The sequence below is a fragment of the Macadamia integrifolia genome, chromosome 5, assembly GCF_013358625.1.
Source record: "Macadamia integrifolia cultivar HAES 741 chromosome 5, SCU_Mint_v3, whole genome shotgun sequence".
NCBI lineage: Eukaryota > Viridiplantae > Streptophyta > Magnoliopsida > Proteales > Proteaceae > Macadamia > Macadamia integrifolia.
The window spans coordinates 5,647,083-5,654,921 of NC_056561.1; positions in this window are offsets into that span (position 1 = coordinate 5,647,083).

The following is a 7,839-nucleotide window of genomic DNA, read 5'->3' on the forward strand; positions in this document are numbered from 1 at the left end:
TGAAATAATAAAATCAGATAATATATTACTGACTAAACCAAATGTCAGAAGGATTAAAACTATAAATAATTATGCTTTAATGGTTCTATTCTAAACCAACCAATTAAACCCGATGACCCCACCTTGAAAAGATGTACATATTGCTGAATTTTTCTTTTTTTTATTTATTTATCGAAGAGACGTATATAATGCTTGCCAATTGTGTCTTAGTTTTTAGAATCAATAAAATAAAATAACAAAAAAAAAACTTGTACAATTCTCCAAAGGAGAAACAAAATCAGTAAAAGTAACTTTTCCCCTTTTTTTTAATTAATTCATTATAAAAAAAAAAACATTTATCATTATCTTTTAAGGTAATTATGACTTTTCTTTTGTAGTGGTCTTGAAAACCAGATCGTGAAGCGGTTTTGAAACAAAAAAAAAAAATAGAAACATGCGATCGAGCAGAGGACTTTGCAACAGCAGATGTCGGTTGCCGTTGCCACCCACCTATTTGGCAATGGGTCTCGGCAACAATAGTACTGATGTCTGATTACCAAAAAATCAAACAGTGGCCAGATTAGATGAACACAGGTTCAATCGCTGCTAGCTAGGATTCCTTGGATCGGCATTTGATCCCAAAACATTCCATCAAAGAACGGTAAAATCCAGGCCATCAAAAGAACCTTATGTAAAACATCGGAAAAGAATAAGACATGTATTGAATCGCCAAAATTCAGGTTTAAAAAAAAAAAAAATTGGGATCGTGGTTATCAGAAGTTTAACAAAGCGGCTATGAACCCAATAAATCAAGACGAAGTTTTTTTTTTTTCTTTTCTTTTAATTACTGATTAGTTGGCCAGTAACGTAAGAGAATTTGAATCCATAGTCATCTCTCAATTTAGAAAAGGAACATAACTTTTTTTTTTAATTAAGAAAAAACAAGTAGCAATTATACATTATAAAGACTCTGATAAAATTGCAATCTATTGATCCAGCATGAGTAGGCTCTAATACTATTGATCCACCATGTACAAGCAATGTAGGATGATCTTGTATCATATCATCTCAAATGTGAGTATAGATATCAACATTAATATTAATCTTTAAGATGTCAACTCTATCCACAAAGAATTTTCACTAAAACCTATTTAGCTATAAAAGTCATAAGATTTCATAATCGGAGATCCATGACGAAAAGACCACTCTAATAACAAAATTCAACTTGGTGAGATTCACATATATTCACAGTAATGATTATATCACTCAAGAGTTATAGATAAATATCATTATAGAGGTGGATGTACATTATTTACCCAAGAGCCACTACAAAAATTTGGTGCTCAGTGAAAAACTAGGGAGTCTTTTAGGCATGTAAACTGTATTTACAGTTATCTTTGTGAAGTTTCAATTATAGTAGTTATATGGTGTCACTACACCTCCAAATTATAAGAACTGATCAGTTGATAAAAGATTCAACAAATTATAATATTCTTATAGAGCATTATTCGATCAATGATACAAATAGATAATATCAATGGATTGCTTTTGTGGGCTTATGTTGAATTTTTTTTAATTAAATACTAAAATAGCTCATCTTATTGTTTGTACCCAAATCTAAACTCACGGGTATTTGGTAGCAATCCAGATCTATAAGTTTTCATAATTTCAGTGATTACACTTTCACTTAGTGGGCTAGTTATTGAGATTGTGAAATTACTATTGACTATTCGGGATGGGTTGTAGTCAAGGAGATCATATGACGAACGATGTGCTCTTGTCACCACAGGTGAATCTTCGTTTGGTCGATTTTGCTTAATAGTGTGAAAGTGACATTTTGGGCTTTACAGCTTTGAAGGTTCTTGTCTTGCCACTACATGTGATAAAATCTTCAAAGTGATATTGTTTCGAGCGTCTCGCCTTGTATGTGAAAGATTTCATTACGTGTTGGGTGATCTTGCCACCACAGGTGTGATCCCAATAGTGTTAGAAATTTTTTCAGTTTTTGTTTTTCTATAGCTATTGAAAATAATACTGTGATAAATCTGATTAATAGCTCAATTAATTTGGTTTAATTATATTGTTAGGATGTTAATATACCTTATGTTCTTGCATATTGTATATTTTGGTAAATATCTATGGTTATATTTGTCAACTTTGACTTCCCAGCTATTTTCTATTAAATTTTTAAATGATTTCAATTTTAAGGAATGGAAATAATCCTTTAATATTTCTCTGACTATTACGATAATGGATTTTAATCTTGGATTGATGTGTTTCCTAAGCCAGTGGTTGTTACTTTTGTTCAAACTGAGATTCTTTATGAAAAAGGGAGGAATCAAATATATTTATCTAAAGATCAATGGGAGTAAGTTCATGAATTATAAATTTCTGTAGAACTACATTACTACAGATAAAATAATTATGTATCCACCAGTTAGGGCTTGATTCCAAAAGTCTTCCAAGAGCATGTCACTGATAAATGACTTATTAATTCTTTTGATGCATTTTATTAGTAGGATTTTTGCTCAGATATTCAGTTGTATCTGACTTCAATTTTGTTTTGTATTTGTGATGCATTATTATTGTTCTCAAGAATATACATATATCTTTATTATGACCATTTGTTTATGTGTATACATTTGTTTATTTGTTTCCTACATAAAAGTGAGGTTGTATATGTGATGTATTTACCTTATTTGATGTTTGGGGTTCCAGTCAATACACAAACATCTAGTTGCTCATAAAGCCTCGATTGGTTGAGATCAAGTGCTAGTGTTTCGGGACATTCGGACTCAATCCCAATAAGCCTCTTTGATTGAAGCTTAAGTGTTTAGGAAACGCTTGTAGTTAATGAGATTTTTGGTATCTGTCTCATAGGGTTCATTTAATTTTCGGGCTAGTATCAATTTGAAAATAGGCATGATGATTACTATTACATGCTATTTTCATTCCACACCTTCATATTGTTCAACCCCAGTCGGTGAGGTTATGAACACTTTGATGTGTTTTGTCACATATCGCTTTAGATGTGATTATCAATACCGTTGGGTGTTTGTAATTCTCATTCGGACCAAGGCATTTGATTTAAGGTGCACTCCATTCAATACTGTTTTTGTTTGTGGCCACATTCAATTTATCTAAAACGGAGAGTCATTTTAAATAATTTTTTTTTAAATCTAAAACTTGTGACATATGCTACCCAAGTGGGAGACTGTAAGATTTTCAATTAGATGAGTTAGCATAGTCTAAGGTTTGTTTTCAAAGACTGATTTAGTGTTGTTGACTACAGATAGAGTAAGCAGAAAGGATCCAATAATGGTAAGTGATCTCCATGGAGATATTATATTTTTTTAGCACACCTTAATGGTATGAAATATATATTACTATGTGTGGACTTAAAGTATTGTTTCCTTAATGGGACAGAAACCCTAATTTCATTGCAGGGTTGGTCCCTACCCTCACCCCTATATATAATTATCACTGACCAATTAAGTGAGGCTAATGATCTAAAGTAAAAGGGAAAGAGGGTATACCAAACCAACATTGATCGTGTTATACAAGGAGCATACGAAAAGAGATTTGAGAAGTTGTATTCTTTAGCCATGGGTTCAGGTATACCTAAAATATATCTTTGTAGTATTTATCGTACATGCTCATCGATCTCCATAAATTATTTTGGCATTTATTTTCTATCAATGGCCCCTACTCTGTCTGTCCGCAAGGGGATGTAGCTGACAGCAATCCCCCGCCTTAAAAGAAAATGAGTTAGTACTGATTTTTTTACATTCGTATTATTATTTGCCATTGGTTAGATGTTATATTCAATATATGGTAAATAACACTTGAGTTACACCAATGTTTGACATAACTTCACCTAAAGTACATGTTTACCAAAAAGAAAAAGGTATGTAGCCAATGTTTGCAACATTATAGTTGGACTACAAACTTTTTAAGTTTTCATTTATACCCCTAATAATTGCACCAAAAGAAAGAAAAACCCCAATCACCACCACCACCTCCACTGTCACTACTACTACCACCACCGCTGCTGCTACAATCATTCTCTCTTGCAACTCAAATGTAGGTGGCGCATTCCCACCCCAATCCCTACAACCACGCCCCTCCCTCTCCCCCTCCCTCCCTTCAAACCCCATTCCCCACCATTATTTCCTCACTTACCACCACCCCTCCCTCCTTTCCACTCTGCCCCACATGTTCCTTGCCCAACCCCAAACACCAACCCTTCCCACATGACCACTCACTCAACCCCTTGTAGTGACCCTGCCTCGAACCCGCATGCTCCCCGAATAGGAAATAAAAAGGAAATCAACTGAAATAGGAAATTACCATTACTAAGCAAACCGACTTTACTAAAACTCTCTAAATTGTATAATGAATAAAATCAAATAAAAGCCAATCTTCCAAAATAAAGTAAACTCCTAAAATCCTACTAGACCCAAAAAGAATATGGATCTGGTTCATCTCTGTCCAGATACTCCAATGGGTATGACTCACTCCATAGGTGCGAATATACATCAGATGCTTTCCTCTTTAGTTTGATGGTGCTTTTCATTTTTAATGCTTTATTGTATTGTTCCCCCTGGGGTTGGCTTCTCCTTTTTTGTCTTAAGCCTCCCCCCTTTGTAGTTTCTTCTCTGCTTCGGTTATAAATTTATTTATTAATCCAAAAAAAAAAGCATTGTATTAAACTCTGCCTACCCCCACCACTTGCTCAAAGCCAATGTTAACTATATCCCTAAGCTCATCTCTAATAAGGGAGCAGAGCTTCTTTCTCCTGAGGACTTCAAATCGGAGGTTGTCTCCTATTTTGAAAATATCTTCCATCCTCCCTCCCTCCCCCAGCTGCCCCCTCTCCCCCCTCCCCCCGATATTCTTAACAAATTTATCCCTGAACACCTCCTTCCCTCCCCCAGGCCATTCCCTTTGATGGATGATATCTTGGCGGCTGTCTTCTCCCATAAATCCAACGAAGCCCCTAGCCCGACGGATTTAGTATGGGCTTCTTCTCTTCATGTTGGCACATCATCCATGATGAGATTTTATCTTTGCCATTAGGAGCTTCTTCCTTAATCCTAATCAAATCAAAGGTATCGACCATTCATTTCTTTGCCTTATGCCCAAGAAGGAAGGAGCACAAGTCAGTCAGACTTCAAACCCATTTCTTTATGCAACATTCTCTATAAGTTCATTGCTAAGATTTTAGCCAACAAGATTCAAATTTTCATTGACTCTCTTGTCTGTCCCAACCAATCGGTCTTTATTGTGGGTAGAAGCATTACGGACAACATCATTTTTTGTCATGAGATTTTCAAGGGTTTTAAGCATAAGTCTCACTTTATCGCTGCCTTTCTCAAATTGACATCCATAAGGCTTTTGATTCCATTCGTTAGGATTTCATCTCAAAGGTTCTTTTGCAAATGTCTTTTCCCCCTTCGTTTGTTCATTGGATTTACTCTTGCATCTCTTCCTCTCACTCCCCTGTCCTTATCAATGGCAATCCCACTGGTTGCTTCTCTTCCTCTATTGGCATTTACCAAGGCTTCCCCCTCACCCCTTTCCTCTTTTGTTTATCTCTTGAGGTCCTCTCCCACTCCATCCAATCCTTCACATATTAGCACCTTATCTATCTTATCCCAGAATGCAAATCACTTATGCTCACCCACCTTGCTTTTGACCTCAGGATCTTCTCAAAAGCTGATTTCACTTCCATTTCCTACATTATGTCCTCCCTCTATCTCTTTCTATCCCTTTCAGGCCTTCATATGAATCTATGCAAATCCAACCTCTTCCTTTCTAGTGTCTCTGTTGATAGACAAGCCCATCTCCTTACTCTCACTGGCTTTTCTCTTAGATCTCTCACGGTTAAATATTTGGGCCTTCCCCTGATCTCCACCCATCTCTTCTCCCATCACTGCTCCCCCTTATTTTCCTATGTTGAGGAAAAGGCTCTAGTTCTGGAAAGGTAAGCTCCTTTCCTATGTTGGCGTTGGCCTCCTTGTGCACATCCAATCGGTCCTCTAATCGATGCACGTCTATCGGTCTAGCATCTTTATTCTTCCCTCTACCATCTTTAAAGACATCGACTATCTCCTTTGCTCCTTCCTTTGGAAAGGAGCTAAGCCCTCCAAAGTCTGAATTCCTCCATCCTATGAGCTGGTCTAATGTGTGTCGCCAAAAATCGAAGGGGGCCTGGGTTTGAGGAAAACCATAGAGGTCAATAATGTGGGCATCCTTAAGCTCATTTGGCAAATTACCTTAAAGAATCCAAGTATTTGAGTCTCTTGGGTGTACTCCTCTCCACTTAGAAATGATACCCTTCGGTCTGCCCCCTCCTCCTAGGATGCCTCTTGGATTTAGCGTAAAATTATTGGCTTTAGGCCTCTACCTCTTCAAGCTCTATCCTACTTCATTGGAAATGACTCTTCCTTCTCCCTCTGGTTAGACCCTTGGCACCCTTCGAATATCCTCCTCTCTCATGTTACTCTGTGTTCCATTTACTCCTTGGGCTTAACCAGATCAGATCTTATGGATTCCATCCTCTCCCCCGATGGTTGGTCCCCCCTCGTTCCTTTCCTCCTTTAGCTAACCCATGGTCCTCTCTCCCTCCCATTCCTCATAGCCATAGGGGAACGGAGGACAAGATCATCTAGATCCCCTCCTTCTCAGGCTTGTTCACCTCTACCTCTGCTTGGGAATTCATTCACTCCAAAGGCATCCAAATATTTGAGTCACATGGGTGTACTCCTCTCCACTTAGAAATGATAACCTTCGGTCTGCCCCCTCCTCCTTGGATGCCTCATAGATTTGGCATAAAATTCTTAGCTTTAGGCCTCTGCCTCTTTAAGCTCTATCCTACATCATTGGAAATGGTTCTTCCTTCTCCCTCTGGTTAGACCCTTGGCACCCTTCTAATATCCTCCTCTCTCATGTTACTTCGTGTTCCATTTACTCCTAGGGCTTAACTAGATCAGCTCTTTTGGATTCCATCCTCTCCCCTGATGGTTGGTCCTCCCCTAGTTCCTTTCCTCCTCTTGCTAGCCTCTGGTCCTCTCTCCCTCCCATTCCTCGTAGCCATAGGGGAAGGGAGGACAAGATCATTTGGATCCCCTTCTCCATGGGCTTGTTCAACTCTGTCTCTGCTTGGGAATTCATTCACTCCAAAGGCCCTCATATGTCATGGCAACATCATCTAGTTTAAGAGGCACATTCCCTGGCACAGTTTCATTGCCTGGTGAGCTATCTCTAACTTCCTTCCTAGTCTTTCCTCATTTACCATCATATTTAGGTCTCTCCTTCTTGCTACCTTTTGCTGGAATAGGACTGAAAGCGCAGACCACCTCTTCTTCTCTTATGACTTCTCCGCCTCTTTCTAAAAGAGAGTCCTTTCCTCCTATTGGCCTTCCAACAGGATCGTCCTCCCATTGTCTAAAGAGGGGATTTGGGTAGATATGACCTTTGGTGGGTCTAGCATCTGTGACACTATTAGGAAACTTGCATTTGGTGCAATCATAACCCATTTGGATGGAGCAAAATTTTTGAAGATGGAATTTCATCTCTCGCTCATTTGACAGGATTTGGAAAGCCATACTTTTATGTTAGCTCCAAACTTGGCTGCCTAAGTCATCGTTCAGTTCTCGACTCCCCAATATACAGGCTCATTGTTGTTTCCTGAGGTATTCCAACCACCATTATCCCCCCCATGATGTTCCCCCCTTCTTTTCCTTTTGGATAGCTGCCTCTTGTTGTAGGGTTTTTCCCTATTTTGCTCCCCCCTTGTAGGCCCCTCCCTCATTTGTATTTGTGTTTTTTTCCTCTTGATAATGAATTCTTTATTCA